The 17922-nt window shown below is 42.4% G+C and overlaps 1 protein-coding gene across 1 annotated transcript in view; it reads right to left on the bottom strand.

The window, feature by feature from the left end:
* The window catches only part of LOC137433184 (CUB and sushi domain-containing protein 3-like), a 1533363-nt gene that overhangs the window by 1510881 nt on the left and 4560 nt on the right, over positions 1–17922 (bottom strand). The window lies entirely within an intron of this gene.

Here is a 17922-nt window from a genome sequence, read left to right on the forward strand (position 1 = left end):
CGATGAAAGTTGCCCTTTATAGAAAGAAATGAATTCTCAAAGGCCTGTAACTTCAAGTCCATTGAGATTTATTTTTTTTTAAATCGCGGCATGGTCAGTCATACACCGCCTGAAATAACAGACGGGAAAATGCCGAGATATATTAAAAATTCGTCCATTTGATGACAATCGTCACGATGAAATATTTAATTTATACGTCGTCACAATAATGTGGAGAGAGGAGCATAGCTTCGTTCACGTGTCGCTACACACGAGAAATTGCCGAGATGTATTTTTTTACAATCACAGCATGGGCAGTCATACACCGCCTGAAATAACACGGGAAAATGCCGAGATATATTAAAAATTCGTCCATTTGATGACAATCGTCACGATGAAATATTTAATTTATACGTCGTCACAATAATGTGGAGAGAGGAGCATAGCTTCGTTCACGTGTCGCCACACACGGGAAATTGCCGAGATATATATTTTTTTTAAATCGCGGCATGGTCAGTCATACACCGCCTGAAATAAGAGACGGGAAAATGCCGAGATATATTAAAAATTCGTCGCCACACACGGGAAATTGCCGAGATATATTTTCACTTTGCACAAAAATAACATCAAGTAATCGAATCAATAGGAATGTCCTGTGCCTATAACATCGACGTTATAGGCACAGCTGCATCTTGGCATTGTGTAACATCGACGCGGCTTTTGTTTTAATTAAAACTTTTTGTACTTGTTTAAACATTATCTTCTATATATTCTAAAGATATATATATATATATATATCTGAGCAGTGTCTGTCTTGTGTTGTCACTGAAGTACTCCCTCAAACTTTTGTGAAATCGTACTATTCCAACTTGACCCACGGCGGGAGTATGCGCTCTACTGAGTGGCGTTCTAGTTATTTATTTATTTTTACAAACTCAAAATTTGGATTCATCACGAATAAATTACAAATTCCTGCCATAACTCCTGCTGGGGAGGCAATGGCAAACCACTCAGTGTAACCCTTGCCAATAAACCGCTTCGGCAAAATGGATGCTCTGTAACAGAGTATGGTAGGCCTACATCAAAATCAGTATCAGAAAGGGGAGAATGAGTGGCACCTCAACAGTGCCGAACACTTTACCATAGGCTAATCATTTATAGGACAATGGTAAATGTGCATGGTAAGTGAACGGTCCCTTTAATAAAGGTTAATCTGTTGAAAGACTTTTCACATGGGAAGGTTGGTGCAATGGTGCATCATACTTAACGCCAACATCAACTAAACTCTTTGTTGAGTCATCCTGCTGGTAGCCTCAAGACTACCCGCAGAGTGATGACGCTATACGATTATCTTCCCTGATATTACTTGCTGATTTATCCATTTCCGCCATCATTAGTGACTGCTGTCTAATTTTCTGGTGCAATATTAGTGGTTATCGCAGCCAATTTCACGAGCCGAGGCAAGCACCCATCACTATAAGTGCGTCATAATGTGCACTGGCTTGTGGTGAACTCGATAGATTCTTGAAACAATCATTCGGACAAATTTCCCTGCGTCTTGGAACATCAGAGACGCGAAACACTTGGTGACGTGGAGGTGAAGACGCTGGACTGGGATCTCAAAGGTTTTTTTGGACAAGAAATCTCTGCTCGTGCAAGAGGGGTTAATTGTGTTCAAATGCAACTGAAGACAGAAGTATTATGGATTTGGATTCAAATCATCAGGACGTCGAGATCGTCTCAGGAGGGCACTGTTTAATTATTGCTCAAACCAGAGGAGGAGAGACAGGGAGTTAGGAAGTTCGGGAGAGAAGAAGAAAGATCTGAAGGATTCCTTAAGAATATCGACTTCGACTACCTGATTCAATGGCCACCTAACCGATCATCAGCTAGGAATCGAACCCTCCAGCATCAAGGTGTCGACTCTTCAATCACAAGAAGTCTCTGAACAGTAGGACCACAATCTTGGTTTTATCCAAAGGTCATCCATTGAGGAAAAGAAAGAGACAGACAGAACAAAAGCTGAAAGAATGTCATGAAATTGCCACTCATAAAAACGGATTGACAGAAAATGAATATCTGGTGTTGACCTAATGGTTCGGGCGGCGGGCTTGGTGATCCTAAGGTCGTGAGTTCTAATCCCGTTGAATTAATGCCAGGTGGAGTCGGCAAAATGAGTACCAGATAACTGGTTATAGAGAGTCATTGCATCAGCGGGCAAAATGAGTACCAGATAACTGGTTATAGAGAGTCATTGCATCAGCGGGCAAAATGAGTACCAGATAACTGGTTATAGAGAGTCATTGCATCAGCAGGCAAAATGAGTACGAGATAACTGGTTATAGAGAGGAATTGCATCAGCGGGCAAAATGAGTCCCAGAAAACTGGTTATAGAGAGGCATTGCATCAGCGGGCAAAATGAGCACCAGATAACTGGTTAAAGAGAGGCATTGCATCAACAACAACATGCATTTTAAGGCCATTTTCCCTGCAGAGCGGGGGTTAGCCTTGCGGTCCCCATGACAATCTTCTCCATTTTGCCCTATTTTCTGCATCTCTCCTTGTTAACGCCCTTGCCCGCATTTCTTCTTCCACCATCTTTAGCCAAGTCTTTCTCGGTCTTCCCCGTCCTCTACTTCCTTCTACATTCATTTCCATCACTCTTCTCAACCAGTCACTTTCATCCTTCCTCAACACATGACCAAACCATCTCAACCTGTTCCTCTTCACAGCATCAATCACAGGCTCTATTCCCATCATCTTTCGCAAATCATCATTTGTCTTACTCTCTCTCAACGATACTCCGCACATCCACCGAAACATTCGCATTTCCACCCTTTCCAGCCTTCATTGCTGCCCTACATTCATGACCCATGTCTCGCTCCCATAAATCATAACACTTCTCACACATGCAGCATACACCTTTCCCTTCAGCTTCAACGACACTCCCCTCATCATCAGCACGCCGCTCAGTTCCCGAAACTTCTTCCATGCACATCTCACTCCAGCAACCTTTGCCTTGTCTGATCCACCTGCTCCATTCAGCATGTCTCCGAGGTAGCAAAATGTTTTCACACCTTCGAGCTTCACGCCGTCTCCAAGATCCAACTCAACATTTCCTCCATCTGCAGCTCCCTCTGTGCACACCTTACACTTGAATGTAGCTGCCACACTGGTTAATGACCCTCTCAGACCACTACATTTTTGATGAACCCACTCAGCGCACATTGTACATTGAATGGAGTTCACTCCGACACCCTTCCTGCACACAGCACATGGCCATTTCCCAGTTCTTTCCACCTCACCACATGCTTTACCACTTGCCATCACCTTCGTCTTTCCTATATTCACCTTCAGACCTTTTGTCTCCATACATTCCTTCCACTTGTTCATCTTTTCCTTCAGTCCATCCATACTTTCTGCAATCAACACCAGATCATCTGCATACAACAACTCCCACGGTAAACCCTCCTTTACGTTCTGAGCCAGCACCTCCATCACAGCTACAAATAGTAGTGGACTTAGTACCGACCCCTGATGCACTCCCACCTTCACCTCAAACTCACCACTGTTCCCATCCTTCGTCCTTTCAGCTGTGCTCACTCTTTTGTACATTGCCATCACTACTCTGATCAACCATTCCTCCACTTCTAACTTCCTCAATGCCCATGTCAATACTTCGTGTGGAACCCTATCGAATGCTTTCTCCAGATCAACAAACCCAAGAAACAACTTCTTCCTCTTCTCCCTGTACTTCTCCTCCAACTGCCTCACAATAAAGAGTGCATCTGTCGTTCCTCTTCCTGGCATAAATCCAAACTGCATTTCGTCGATCTTCACCTTCTTCCTTATCCTCCTCTCCAACACCCTTTCCAATACCTTCATTCCATGCTCCAATAACTTTATCGCTCGGTACGAGCCACACTCCAGAGGGTCACCTTTCCCCTTGTATAGAGGGGCGAGGGTACTCAGTTCCCAATCCACTGCAATGTGGCCTTCTTTCACCACCAGATTACAGATCTCTGTCATTCTCTTCACACCCCAACTTCCTGCTGCCTTCAACATATCTCCCACAACTCCCGTCGGCCCTCCCGCTTTTCTACTCTTCATTGCTTTTATCGCTTCCTCAACTTCCTCCTCAGTTATCTTCTCTGCCGTTCCTAAAACTGGGTTACTCTCTATGTTGCCATCCCATTCATTCTCTGTATTCAACAGCATTTCCATATATCTTTTCCATCTTCCTTTAATTCCATCTGGGTCCACAACGATTTGTCCCACTTCATCCTTCAAGCAACTCACCCCCATCACATCACACCTCTCTTTCGCTATCTGCTTTGCAATCCTGAATACTGCTCTCTGACCCTCTTCCGAATCCAAGCGTTCTCCGAACATTTTCCTACATGCCTCCTGCGCCTTTGCTACCTCTTTCATTGCAGACTTCGTGGCTGCCTTATAACTTTCATGCTCTGCTTTTTCTGCTCCTGTACCCTTCGCCTTCTGCCACTCCTTGAACTTCTTCCTCTTCTCGTCAATCCTCTTTCCAACTTCATCATCCCACCACCATGTTTCCGAGTGCCTCGGTGGTCCTTTTGTCCATCCACATACCTCACCAATGGCTCCCAACAGACTATCTTTCATTGATATCCAACCACGTTCAAGCTCAACCACATCATCCTCTACCCTACTCAGCCTCTCTTTTAATGCCTCCCTTACTGTCACCTCTTTCAACCTCCACACCTTCATTCTCGGTTGGTACTTCACCCGCCGAGCTTTCCTCGCACCTTTCACCCTTATGTCGCAGACAACCAAGTGGTGCTGTGAAACAGCCTCCTCCCCCGGGATCACCTTTGTGTCCCAGAGGTGCCCCCTATCTCGCCTACACACCATCAGGTAGTCAATGGTTGTCGTTGACCCACCTGACGTGTATGTAACAAGCTTATTATCCCCTTTCTGGAACTGAGAGTTACAACCACATCATCATCATCATCATCATCAGCATCAGCATTGCATCAGCAGGCAAAATTAGTACCAGATAAATGGTCAAAGAGAGTCATTGCATCAGCGGGAAAAATGAGTACTAGATAACTGGTTATAGAGAGGCATTGCATCAGCAGGCAAAATGAGTACGAGATAACTGGTTATGGAGAGGCATTGCATCAGCGGCAAAATGAGTACCAGATAATTGGTTATAGAGAGTTATTGCATCAGCGAGCAAAATGAGTACCAGATAACTGGTTATAGAGAGTCATTGCATCAGCGGGCAAAATGAGTACCAGATAACTGGTTATAGAGAGTCATTGGATCAGCGGGCAAAATGAGTACCAGATAACTGGTTATGGAGAGGCATTGCATCAGCGGGCAAAATGAGTATGAGATAACTGGTTATAGAGAGGCATTGCATCAGTGGGAAAAATGAGTACCAGATAACTGGTTATAGAGAGAAATTGCATCAGCGGGCAAAATGAGTACGAGATAACTGGTTATAGGGAGGCATTGCATCAGCGGGAAAAATGAGTACCAGATAACTGGTTATAGAGAGTCATTGGATCAGCGGGCAAAATGAGTACCAGATAACTGGTTATGGAGAGGCATTGCATCAGCGGGAAAAATGAGTATGAGATAACTGGTTATAGAGAGGCATTGCATCAGCGGGCAAAATGAGTACCAGACAACTGGTTATAGAGAGAAATTGCATCAGCGGGCAAAATGAGTTCGAGATAACTGGTTATAGGGAGGCATTGCATCAGCGGGAAAAATGAGTACCAGATAACTGGTTATAGAGAGTCATTGCATCAGCGGGAAAAATGAGTACGAGATAACTGGTTATCGAGAGGCATTCCAACTTCTTTCCTGGAAGTCCTGGCAGTGTCCATATGTTTTATACCTCTCCCACCTCCCCCTTTCCCATGCCCCCCCTCCCCCCAATGCCCTCTCCCTCTCACAGATCTCTCGATGTCTCCATGTCTCTCGGTCCCTGCTCTCAAAATAATGTTGTGTTTGTGTCCTTCCTCCTCTCTCCCCATATTGTCTACCGCTCCCGATGTTACATGTTTTATGTGTCGGTTTGTCTCTCTGTGTGATTAATGTTCGCTCTTTCACGAGCCTCGATCTTGTATACAAAAAAAAAAAAAAAAAAAAATTGCATCAGCGGGAAAAATGAGTACCAGAAAACTGGTTATAGAGAGTAATTGCATCAGCGGGAAAAATGAGTACCAGATAACTGGTTATAGAGAGGCATTGCATCAGCAGGAAAAAATAGTACCAGATAACTGGTTATAGAGAGTCATTGCATCAGCGGGCAAAATGACTACCAGATAACTGGTTATAGAGAGTCATTGCATCAGCAGGCAAAATGAGTACCAGATAACTGGATATGGAGAGGCATTGCATCAGCAGGAAAAATGAGTACCAGATAACTGGTTATAGAGAGGCATTGCATCAGCAGGCAAAATGAGTACCAGACAACTGGTTATAGAGAGTCATTGCATCAGCGGGAAAAATGAGTACCAGATAACTGGTTATAGAGAGTCATTGCATCAGCAGGCAAAATGAGTACCAGATAACTGGTTATGGAGAGGCATTGCATCAGCGGGAAAAATGAGTACCAGATAACTGGTTATGGAGAGGCATTGCATCAGTGGGAAAAATGAGTACCAGATAACTGGTTATGGAGAGGCATTGCATCAGCAGGCAAAATGAGTATGAGATAACTGGTTATAGAGAGGCATTGCATCAGCGGGAAAAATGAGTACCAGATAACTGGTTATAGAGAGGCATTGCATCACCGGGCAAAATGAGTACCAGACAACTGGTTATAGAGAGAAATTGCATCAGCGGGCAAAATGAGTACGAGATAACTGGTTATAGAGAGGCATTGCATCAGCGGGAAAAATGAGTCCCAGATAACTGGTTATAGAGAGTCATTGCATCAGCGGGAAAAATGAGTACGAGATAACTGGTTATAGAGAGGCATTGCATCAGCGAGAAAAATGAGTACCAGATAACTGGTTATAGAGAGTAATTGCATCAGCGGGAAAAATGAGTACCAGAAAACTGTTTATATAGAGGCATTGCATCAGCGGGCAAAATTAGTACCAGATAACTGGTTATAGGGAGGCATTGCATCAGCGGGCAAAATTAGTACCAGATAACTGGTTATAGAGAGTCATTGCTTCAGTGGGCAAAATGAGTACCAGATAACTGGTTATAGAGAGTCATTGCATCAGTGGGGAAAATGAGTACCAGATAACTGGTTATAGAGATCGTTGCTTCAGCGGGAAAATGAGTACCAGATAAGTCGTTATAGAGAGTCATTGCATCAGCGGCAGACGCGCCCACAGAAAAATGATGCAACCAGCAGCCGGGTGGCTGCATCACCACCATAGGAAATGAAAGAGAGATTTTGTGTGTGTGTGTGTGTGTGTTTGTGTGTGTGTGTGTGTGTGTGTGTGTGTGTGTGTGTGTGTGTGTGTGTGTGTGTGTGTGTGTGTGTGTGTGTGTGCGGATATACATTTATAGTTTTGCAGGAATACCTTCTTGGGGTTAACATTGCGTAGCATAACGAAAGTTATTTCCATAGTGCATGTAAGCGTGAGCTTGGGGTAAAATGACCATAATAGGAAATGCGTCGTTATTTGTAAAGAAAGCAGCAATCTTTCTTCCCTGCATGTTCGTGTCTCGAACCGCTTCCCCTTTGAACCTCTTTAATGTCCTATCCCTCTGTAATCTGTCTTTTATGTTGTTTTTGAGGGGAAAAAACAGGCTGTGGGCTCAGGTTTTGGCGCGAAGGTGGGTTTTGGTGCATAAGGGTGCACCCAGGCGATGTTGGCAGAACCAGCGTAAAGTCTTTGTATAAAAAAGGTGCTTCCACAAGAAGTGTCATGGGTACCTGCTCCTATTGAGGAGGGGTCCAATTGTATGCCATGCAGTCTGGCCCCTCGGTGTTTGGGTGTATGTGTTTGGATTGACCATGTGCTTCAGCCTTTGGGTTGAGGACTGAGGAGGATGTGTCTGCTCATGGGAAAGTTTGCTGGACTGTGTCTGTTGACTGTGGGGGGTCTGTTTAAATGTTTTGATTTTTTTTAAACCTTTTTATATAAAATAAAAGGTGAGGGTCAATAGGCCCGAAACACGTGTCGGTGGATGTTTTCTCTCCGGGATGGACTGAGGGTCAATAGGCCCGAAATAGGCCCGGACTGGTCTATGAAATTGAGAATTAAATTATCTTCCCGGTATCGGTTGCAGTACAATCCTACGGGGATGTCGGTGGCTTTAGCTCTCAACTGAGCTCATACCTAATAGGTAGATCCAAAGCAAGTGTTTGGCCAGAAGAGCCTTATATATGTATCTTAAAGAGAACAATAAACCCTGAGAGTTGAAATGTTATACATTAGAAGTAGAATGCTTTTGTTTTATTATTTACATTTGCTTTATGATATTCTTTGTGAGCGATTTTAAAAGGGGAACCCATCCCCTGATCTCCCTCGCCCTCTGCTGGTTGTAAAGTTGACAATTTATTCCGAGTCTCCTCTCTTGAACTCAGATTGAAATGAATGGCAGAACGTATTAATTGTATCAGGGAGGTCATTGGTGGTACCTGCCAGATTTATTTATGCTTTTATTGCTATGTATGATTAACACACTGGTGCAACCTCCTCTGACATAGAATCACTTCAAAAGGTCAGTCGGTCATACGCACATTGCGTTTAATATTATAACCAATCATTATTATATTAATTGTCATCACACTCTGAGAAATTATTGTCTACATGAGTTGCCGAATTGATGAAGAGGATGACACAGCAAGCTGGCTAACCCATCTACCAGCACAAAGGTGTTTAACCGTTGGAATTTCCTACGTTGTCTGGCGGTATAATACAAATTTTTTAACAAAAACCTTTTGTAAATAATGTAATTCTGCTGCCAGTATTTTTTTTACTTCTGCCATCGCCAAGGAAGTTGGGTGGAGGTTACGTTTTCAGTCCTGTCTGGGTGTCTGTCTGTTGTCTGTCTGTGAGCAGGATGTCTCAAAAAGTTGTGGACAGATTTGGACGAAATTTGGTGGCGAGGTTGGGTGTGTGACAAGGACGAATTCATTAGATTTTGGTGAAAATCCAGATCCGGATCCAGATCTGATGACTTTTTCATTGATTCGTCACCGTTTGAGAGATGGGGCTAATAACGATAGAATGCATGATATTCCAAAAAGTTATGGACGAGTTATGACAAAACCTGGTAGATGAGTCGTGCTGGTGACAAGAACAAGCCCATTCAATTTTGGTTCACGTCCGGATTCAGATTTGGCCTATTGGTGGAATACAAAACGTAAACTGTTCAGCCTGGTGGAGGTAAGCGCTCTCCTGAGTGCATTCTAGTTAGTTATTATTGCAATGCGTGTGTGTGTGTGTGTGTGTGTGTGTGTGTGTGTGTGTGTGTGTGTGTGTGTGTGTGTGTGTGTGTGTGTGTGTGTGTATGTGTGATCGTCTGTCTGTGTCCGTGTCCATATATTTTCGCTTTAAAAATGTTTTTCTCTGCAACCGCTTGTCCGATCGATGCAAAACTTTATATATAGGAGGGGCTCCCCATGGAGAATATTTTGTTGCTAACTCTGACGTCATAGGTAACATGGTATAACAACCATATTTAATTAAAGGGAAAAAACTGGACATCATTTTATTTGAAACTGCTCAACGAAAAAAAATTAAACTTGGCATATGTCATCAACTCCCCATAGGCATAGGTTATGTAGAGTGATAACGATGACGTCGCATTGGTAAAGTGGTATTCCAGCCACAATTGGTTGACTTGAAATCTTGATCTGAAACTGAAATTTCATACATCTTATCCATGACCCAATATGAGTGAAGACTGAAGAATTAAATTGACTACGTTCATAGCTCATGCCAAGAAGCTATGTGGCATGAGTGCATCGATGATACTCCAATATCATTGGGCTATAATAGTAGTGTGTTCAGTTAACGATGTTATTTTTGTTCAGAATGACTGCGTGAGGTGAGACTATGTACCATACGAGTGCCATTCTGGTTTTATTTGCAACAGTCACATTAAAGATGATACTGGCACAGAATGTTTCTACTTCTGTTCCACATACCTCTGCTGGAAGTTTAAGGAGAGGTGTATTATCAAGTCTTACATTGGAAACTGTATTGTAGCAACAACATCTTTGTCTTTCGACATCAAACACTTATGTAGAATTTCATTTAATGTAGGTCCACTGCACCATCAAACTGGTCATTAACGTTTTTATTTTTCCCAACTTAAATACATTTTAAACAAGTACAGATACATTCAAAGTACACCGCCCCCATGCCAAATAATTAAATATCCTACAGCGCGGCATTGCCGGGGCGCCTCCGGCACCCGGCAATACCGCAGTGCAACTCATAGAGACTGCATTGGGAGTGAGAGGTGTACAAGAATTGATTGATTAATTGTATAATTAAAATCAATAAAAGATTATCACAAAATATTTTCTTAATCAAATGGCTAATAGCATAACTAAACCACTAGTGCTTCATCCGAAGATGTATCTTTTAGAAATTTAATTAAATAACTCATTAATAAAAAATTAAATAATTAATTGATTAATCAATAAATAATTAATCAATTAATCAATAAATAATTAATCGATTAAATGATTAATCAATAAATCAAAAATATCCTTGATAGCCACATCACTTGGTCACTGTCATGTCCAAATATTAGCTTCCCAGCTCAAAAGGTGCCTGAGATATTGGCCAAATGAGAAAGAAAATAAATAAATGATTAATAATGAAAATAAATAAATAATAATCATGAAAAAATGAAATTATTAATCAATTCGGTCAGAGAACACATAAACCACCACCATTTCATCAGAATCTGTAACTGGAAAAAAAGAAAAAAAATTAGCAATTAATCGAATAATTAAATAATTAATCGATTAATTGATTAATTGATTAATCACTAAATCAAAAATATCCTTGATAGCTACATCACTTGGTCACTCATGTCCAAATATTAGCTTCCGAGCTCAAAAGGTGCCTGAGATTGGCCAAATGAGAAAGAAAATAAATAAATGATTAATAATGAAAATAAATAAATAATAATCATAAAAAAATTAATTTATTAATCAATTCGGTCAGAGAACACATAAACCACCACCATTTCATCAGAATCTGTAACTTAAAAAAAATAAATTCGTCATTAATCAAATAATTAAATAATTAATCGATTAATTGATTAATTGATTAATTAATAAATCAAAAATAGCTTTTGCAGCCAAATCACCTGGTCATTGGCATGTCCAAATATCAGCTTCCCAACTGAAAAGGTGCCTGAGTTAATGGTCAGAAGAGAAAGGAAATTCGATTAATTAAATAAGTACTTAATTAATCGCTAATAATTAAATAACTCCTCAATTAATTGATTATTCAAAAAACAAAAAATACTGTTTTTGACAAAGGACTTGCTCTCTACTGTGCCGAAATTTCAGCTTCCTAGCTCAAAGGATGGCTGAGATATCGCCCGGACAAACAAACAAGAAAGAAAGAAAACAAACAAACAAGAAAACAACCAGAGTGAAAACTCAGTACTCCCTTTCAGCGTGCGTCACTGCCCTTCGGTGCCCAGCAATGACGATTTGCAATGCCTGGAGATGGCATTGGAAAGGTGCGGTGTACAATAAATGACGTGAATGTGTGGAGTCCCTTTTTTTTTTTTTACCAAAGTAGACAAGTATAATGTTTGTTGATGACTCCACCCTGTGCAGAACAGTACGCTACATATCTAATCGGCATGGACTGCTCCAGCTTCCATCTCAACAGATCAGAAGAAAAGAAAAAATCCTTGGTCAGGAACTTGGAACATGTCATTCAATGCATGGAACATTTCAGCTTCCTGGAATATGAAGAATCCCACACTCTCATTCTTGCCCTCCTGAAGTTACAGCTTTCGAACACACCTCGATTCCTCCCAGTGTAGTTCTCTGGCCAACCCCTGGAAGTTAGCCTTGAGCCTCGAGACCTAACAATCTGTCACAACCCGTCTTTGGTGGACCATATTGGCAGACTGGAAAGCAGGACACCTCCCCTGTATTCCTCAAATAGCCGAGTCCATACTGAGCCGTTCACATCTCATCACACGTTTTAAGGCCTTCATCCGACGTATCATGGAGTATGGGTCCCCATTCTGGGCTGGTGCAGCTATTTCCCCATTTTGCTCCTGGTTTACCTTCCACAGTTATAAATTGAATACTCACCTCAATTCCTTCAATGCTCACCTCAAACCCGATAGGAGCCGGACCTGCAGTGCGGAGAGAGGAGGTGACTCCCTATCCAACTACGCATTGGTCATGTGACCAACAACTAGGTTGCAAGAGCATTCCTTCTCTCGTCAATTCTACCTGGGCCTTTCCTGGCCTGTGTCTATCGTCTCATCTCTCATTGGTGGAACCAATTTCTTGTGTCTATTGGCTGTCCAATCATTCAAGAGTGGTGCCCATTGTCATCTCGTTCTTTCTTTCATATACACTATTGATGACCGACTTCCACCCATACCTCCACCAAAATCCACCCCCACATCCCTTTCTGCCACTCAACCACAACCACATATGTGTCAAGTCATTGCCACCCTATGTCCCCTATGACCTTCTCCTGCCAGTTTTTGAACCTCTTGTACCTGATTTATATACAAAAAAAGTTGACATAACAGAGATGAGCAGTTCCGATGGATAAAAACATATCGGAGAGCACAACGGTAACTTCCTGCTTTACAAAAAACAAATGCAACTGTTGCCTTAGCTTAGCAGGATAAAATTTTTTTCTTATTCTTTCACAATGGGAAGCATTATTTAACTTTTTTATATCATTTCTAGATTCAAAAATAGAATCGTCGATTTGAACGTGGTCATAATTATTCAAGCCTCCACCAATCGATGTAGTCCGCTACAAAAAGTTGTGTCGTAGCAACATACAGTCACGTGAAAAAGTAAGCACACCCCATGTAAAGTTTTGACTTTTTCACCATATTTCAACATACAGCTATTTGATCTTCATTTCAACAATATTGATAGATAAAGGTGATATCATAAAACAAATATCATGAAACATTTACATTTTGTAGTCCATTGTATAATTTAAATAAACATAAATGCAAATTTTGCATGTGGAAAAAGTAAGTACACCCCTACATGTATCACTACTTCAAATACCTAAAATTAGAATCAGGTGCACCAGCTCAGGTGCAAATGCTTAGAACATCGTTAGAGAGGATCTTGGAGGAACCTGTCTTATTTAAACCTCAGACATTTCGTTTGGTTTGCTCTTTTTTGTTGAAGTGTGCGGCGTCACCATGCCTAGATCAAAAGAACTCTCTGAGGCCTTCAGAAAGAAGGTTATAGAGGCCTACAAGTCTGGGAAGGGATTTCGTAAGATCTCCAAACAATTTGAAATCAATCATTCGACTGTCCGGAATGATCATCTACAAGTGGAGAATATACCAAACAACTGCCAACTTGTTCAGGCCAGGCCGCCCCAGCAAGTTCAGCCGAGAGCAGACCGCAAGATGCTGAAATAAGTTTCGAAGAACCCCAGAATGTCATCACGGGACCTACAGGTAGCTCTTGACATTGTTGATGTCAAAGTGCACGAGTCTACCATTAGAAAGAGGCTGCACAAATTTGATCTACATGGGAGGTGCGCCAGGAGGAAACCTTTGCTGTCCAGAAAGATCATCAGGGCAAGACTAAAGTTTGCCAATGAACACCTTGGCAAAGACCAGCACTTCTGGAACAATATGCACTGGACAGATGAGTCAAAGGTAGAGCTATTTGGCCACAGTACCAGAAGACATGTTTGGCGAAAACCAAAGACAGCATTTGACCACAAGAACCTGATACCAACTGTAAAGCATGGTGGTGGTAATATTATGGTTTGGGGCAGCTTTGCTGCATCAGGGCCTGGGCAGCTCACCATCATAGAATCCACTATGAATTCTTCATTGTACCAGAGGGTGCTTGAGGATAATGTGAGGCCATCTGTCGGAAAGTTGAAGCTCAACCGAAGGTGGACCTTGCAGCAGGACAATGACCCTAAACATGCCAGTAAATCCACCAAGGAATGGCTGAAAAGAAAGTTGTTGTTTTTTTTTTTTGTTTGTTTTTGTACACTGAATCGAGGCTCGTGGAAGAGCTAAAATGAGGGTTCTGGAATGGCCAAGTCAAAGCCCGGATCTAAATCCCATCGAGATGTTGTGGGGGGATTTGAAACGAGCTGTGCATGCAAGAATCCACTCAAATATTGCACAGCTGAAAGAATTCTGCACGGAGGAGTGGGCAAAAATTTCTCCCAGTCGATGTCAGAGACTGGTGGACAGTTATAAGAAATGCCTACTTGAGGTTGTTTCTGCCAAAGGGGACAATACCACCTATTAGAGCCAAGGGTGTACTTACTTTTTCCACATGTGAAATTTGCATTTATGTTTATTTAAATTATACAATGAACTACAAAATGTAAATGTTTCATGATATTTGTAATATTATATCACCTTTATCTGTCAATATTGTTGAAATGAAGATCAAATAGCTGTATGTTGAAATATGTTGAAAAAGTCAAAACTTTACATGGGGTGTACTTACTTTTTCATGTGACTGTAGTTGTACAAAAGTTTTTATGCCTTCTTTATGACTTTCTGTCAACTCATATGGAAATAGAAAGATTTATGATTCGTGCTCTAAGGATGCAAATTTCAGATGAAAAGGGGAAGGAAATGTTGCCAATGGAATGTAAAAAACAAAAAAAACAAAAACAGGCAAAAAAATCCTGACCTTCCCATACCGGTACTTAGGAAAATAGGATTGTGTAAGCCTGTAGTTGAGGGCACACGTTTGTTATTACCTCCACCACCAAAGGTAGATGGAGGTTGTTTTCACCAGTCTGTCCGTTTGTGAACAAAATATCTCAAAAAGTTGTGGACGGATTCGGACGAAATTTGGAAGAGATGTAGCGTATGTGACAAGGACTAAATGATTAGATTTTGGTGAAGATCTAGATTCGGATCCGGTTACTATAAGTTTTTATGTGATTCTTCACCATTGGTAGATTGGGCTAAAACCGATACATAGCAGGATATCTCAAAAAGTTGTGGACGGATTTGGACGAAATTTGGAAGAGATGTAGCGTATGTGACAAGGACTAAATGATTAGATTTTGGTGAAGATCTAGATTCGGATCCGGTTACTATAAGTTTTTATGTGATTCTTCACCATTGGTAGATTGGGCTAAAACCGATACATAGCAGGATATCTCAAAAAGTTGTGGACGGATTTGGACGAAATTTGGAAGAGATGTAGCGTATGTGACAAGGACTAAATGATTAGATTTTGGTGAAGATCTAGATTCGGATCCGGTTACTATAAGTTTTTATGTGATTCTTCACCATTGGTAGATTGGGCTAAAACCGATACATAGCAGGATATCTCAAAAAGTTGTGGACGGATTTGGACGAAACTTGGTGGATAGGTTGTGTGTCTGACAAGGACGATTCTACTCGATTTTGGTGAAGATCTGAATATGGATTCGGATATGAGAATTATTTAATTTTTTAAGTGATTCTTCACCATTGGGAGATTGGGCCAAAAACGATATATAACAGAATATCCCAAAAAGTTACGGATGGATTTGGACGAAACTTGTTGGACAGGTTGTGTGTGTGACAAGGAAGAATCGATTCGATTTTGGTGAAGATCCGGATCCGGCTAGTAGAATTTTAAAAAGTGATTCTTCACCATTGTGTGATATGGCGAACCAGGCTTAGGTATGCTCGCTACTGAGTGCTGTTCTAGTTCTTGAAAGAGATGTAAAGCCATTTTGTCTTCAGTGCAGGAGAAGGTTTATCTATCTGCGAGTCGGATGTGAAGAATTACTACAAATAGGAAAGCCAAACTTTAATCAGGAATCTTCGCACGGATCTGACTTGCAGAAATCAGGGATTTCTGAAAACATCCTGATTATCCTGAAATGCACAGAATTGGCCCCAGTTTCCGATGAATACTTGCGTATACTTACTTGCGTGAGATGGCTTTTACTGCATTGAATCTGCCGAAGAGAAGACTAAGGACACAATTGGTGCGAAAACGGACACTCATCTGAGAATTTGTTCTTTGCCATTCATTTGAACGTTGTTTCTTTGATTTGGGATTGAAAAACGAGGCCAAATTTCCCATAACATTGATTTATAAACACTAACTTTTCACTGTCAAAGTCTCCACCTTCATTGTATTATTGTTAAAAACGATAATAAATTCACATATAAATGTACATACTCTGATGTATAATAATTTCACTTGAAATTTATGAAAATGCAATCTTTGCTTGGTTTTGTTGTCTGTGCCTACTCGCCTTTTCCTGATGTAAAGATCATCAGCATGCAGGCCACATGGCACTTACGATTGTGAACTTTGGATTTTGATTTGGAATTGGTGCTTTTTTTTTTTTTAATGGCAGAATTATTTGATTCTCAGATGCCACCATTGCAGAATTGGTGTCTTCAAAGGTTGAAAAACACTGCATTAGCACTGGTTTGTGAATTCCACGATGTCACCCTTTCGAGAATAGAAATGGCAATATGGCGAGAGCTGAAAAAGGGGGTGAGGAAAGGAGGGGAGGAGAGTAGAGTAACTGTGGTTGTTGTGATGGGGGGTGAGGGGAAGGGTGCGCACACAGAGAAGGGGAGGGGGCGGAGACACAGAGAAGGGAAGGGGGCGGAGACACAGAGTAGGCGAGGGGGCGGAGACACAGAGAAGGGGAGGGGGTGGAGACACAGAGAAGGGGAGGGGGCGGAGACACAGAGAAGGGGAGGCGGCAGAGACACAGAGAAGGGGAGGGGGCGGAGACACAGAGAAGGGGAGGGGGTGGAGACACAGAGAAGGGGAGGGGGCGGAGACACAGAGAAGGGGAGGCGGCAGAGACACAGAGAATGGGAGGGGGCGGAGACACAGAGAAGGGGAGGGGCGGAGACACAGAGAAGGGGAGGGGGAGGAGACACAGAGAAGTGGAGGGGCGGAGACACAGAGAAGAGGAGGGGCGGAGACACAGAGAGGGGGAGAGGGCGGAGACACAGAGAAGGGGAGGGGCGGAGACACAGAGAAAGGGAGGGGCAGAGACACAGAGAAGGGGAGGGGGCGGAGACAAAGAGAAGGGGAGGGGCGGAGACACAGAGAAGGGGAGAGGGCGGAGACACATAGAAGGGGAGGGGCTGAGACACAGAGAAGGGGAGGGGGCGAGACACAGAGAAGAGGAGGGGGCGGAGACACAGAGAAGGGGAGGGGGCGGAGACACAGATAAGGGGAGGGGGCAGAGACAGAGAGAAGGGGAGGGGGCGGAGACACAGATAAGTGGAGGGGGCGGAGACACAGAGAAGGGGAGGGGCGGAGACACAGAGAAGGGGAGGGGCGGAGACACAGAAAAGGGGAGGGGCGGAGACACAGAGAAGGTGAGGAGTGAGACAGAGTGTGTGTGTTAATTCACCTGGATCATTGATTGTAAACCCAAGGTACTGGGAACATAACTTACAACTACACTTCTTTACAATTTGGTTTATAAGTAGAGGAAATGAGAAAGAAAAGAGAGCAAAGGTTCGCGAACTTCTTCACACCTGCAGAAGACGAATAACTTGTGCTTGCCCAAGGGAAGGCAGGTGCAGGCTCTGTTATAGCTGGGCGCCCGACAACTCCATGAGCCTTTTTTTAAAGTTTAAAACAAGCACAGCAGAGAAATCCAAACCGCATCCTCTGTGCGGGTCAAACGGTGCTCAAAAATAAAGACTGGAATAATTCAGTCTTGTGGAATAAATAGAAGGAGCAGCAGCAACAAGTGGAAGCAAAACAAGAACAATACTGTAAGAACAACAACAATATGAGAAATAACAAGAACAACGCAACAACAA

This window comes from Myxine glutinosa, chromosome 8, assembly GCF_964187855.1.
Source record: "Myxine glutinosa chromosome 8, kmMyxGlut1.1, whole genome shotgun sequence".
Classification (NCBI taxonomy): Eukaryota; Metazoa; Chordata; class Myxini; order Myxiniformes; family Myxinidae; genus Myxine; species Myxine glutinosa.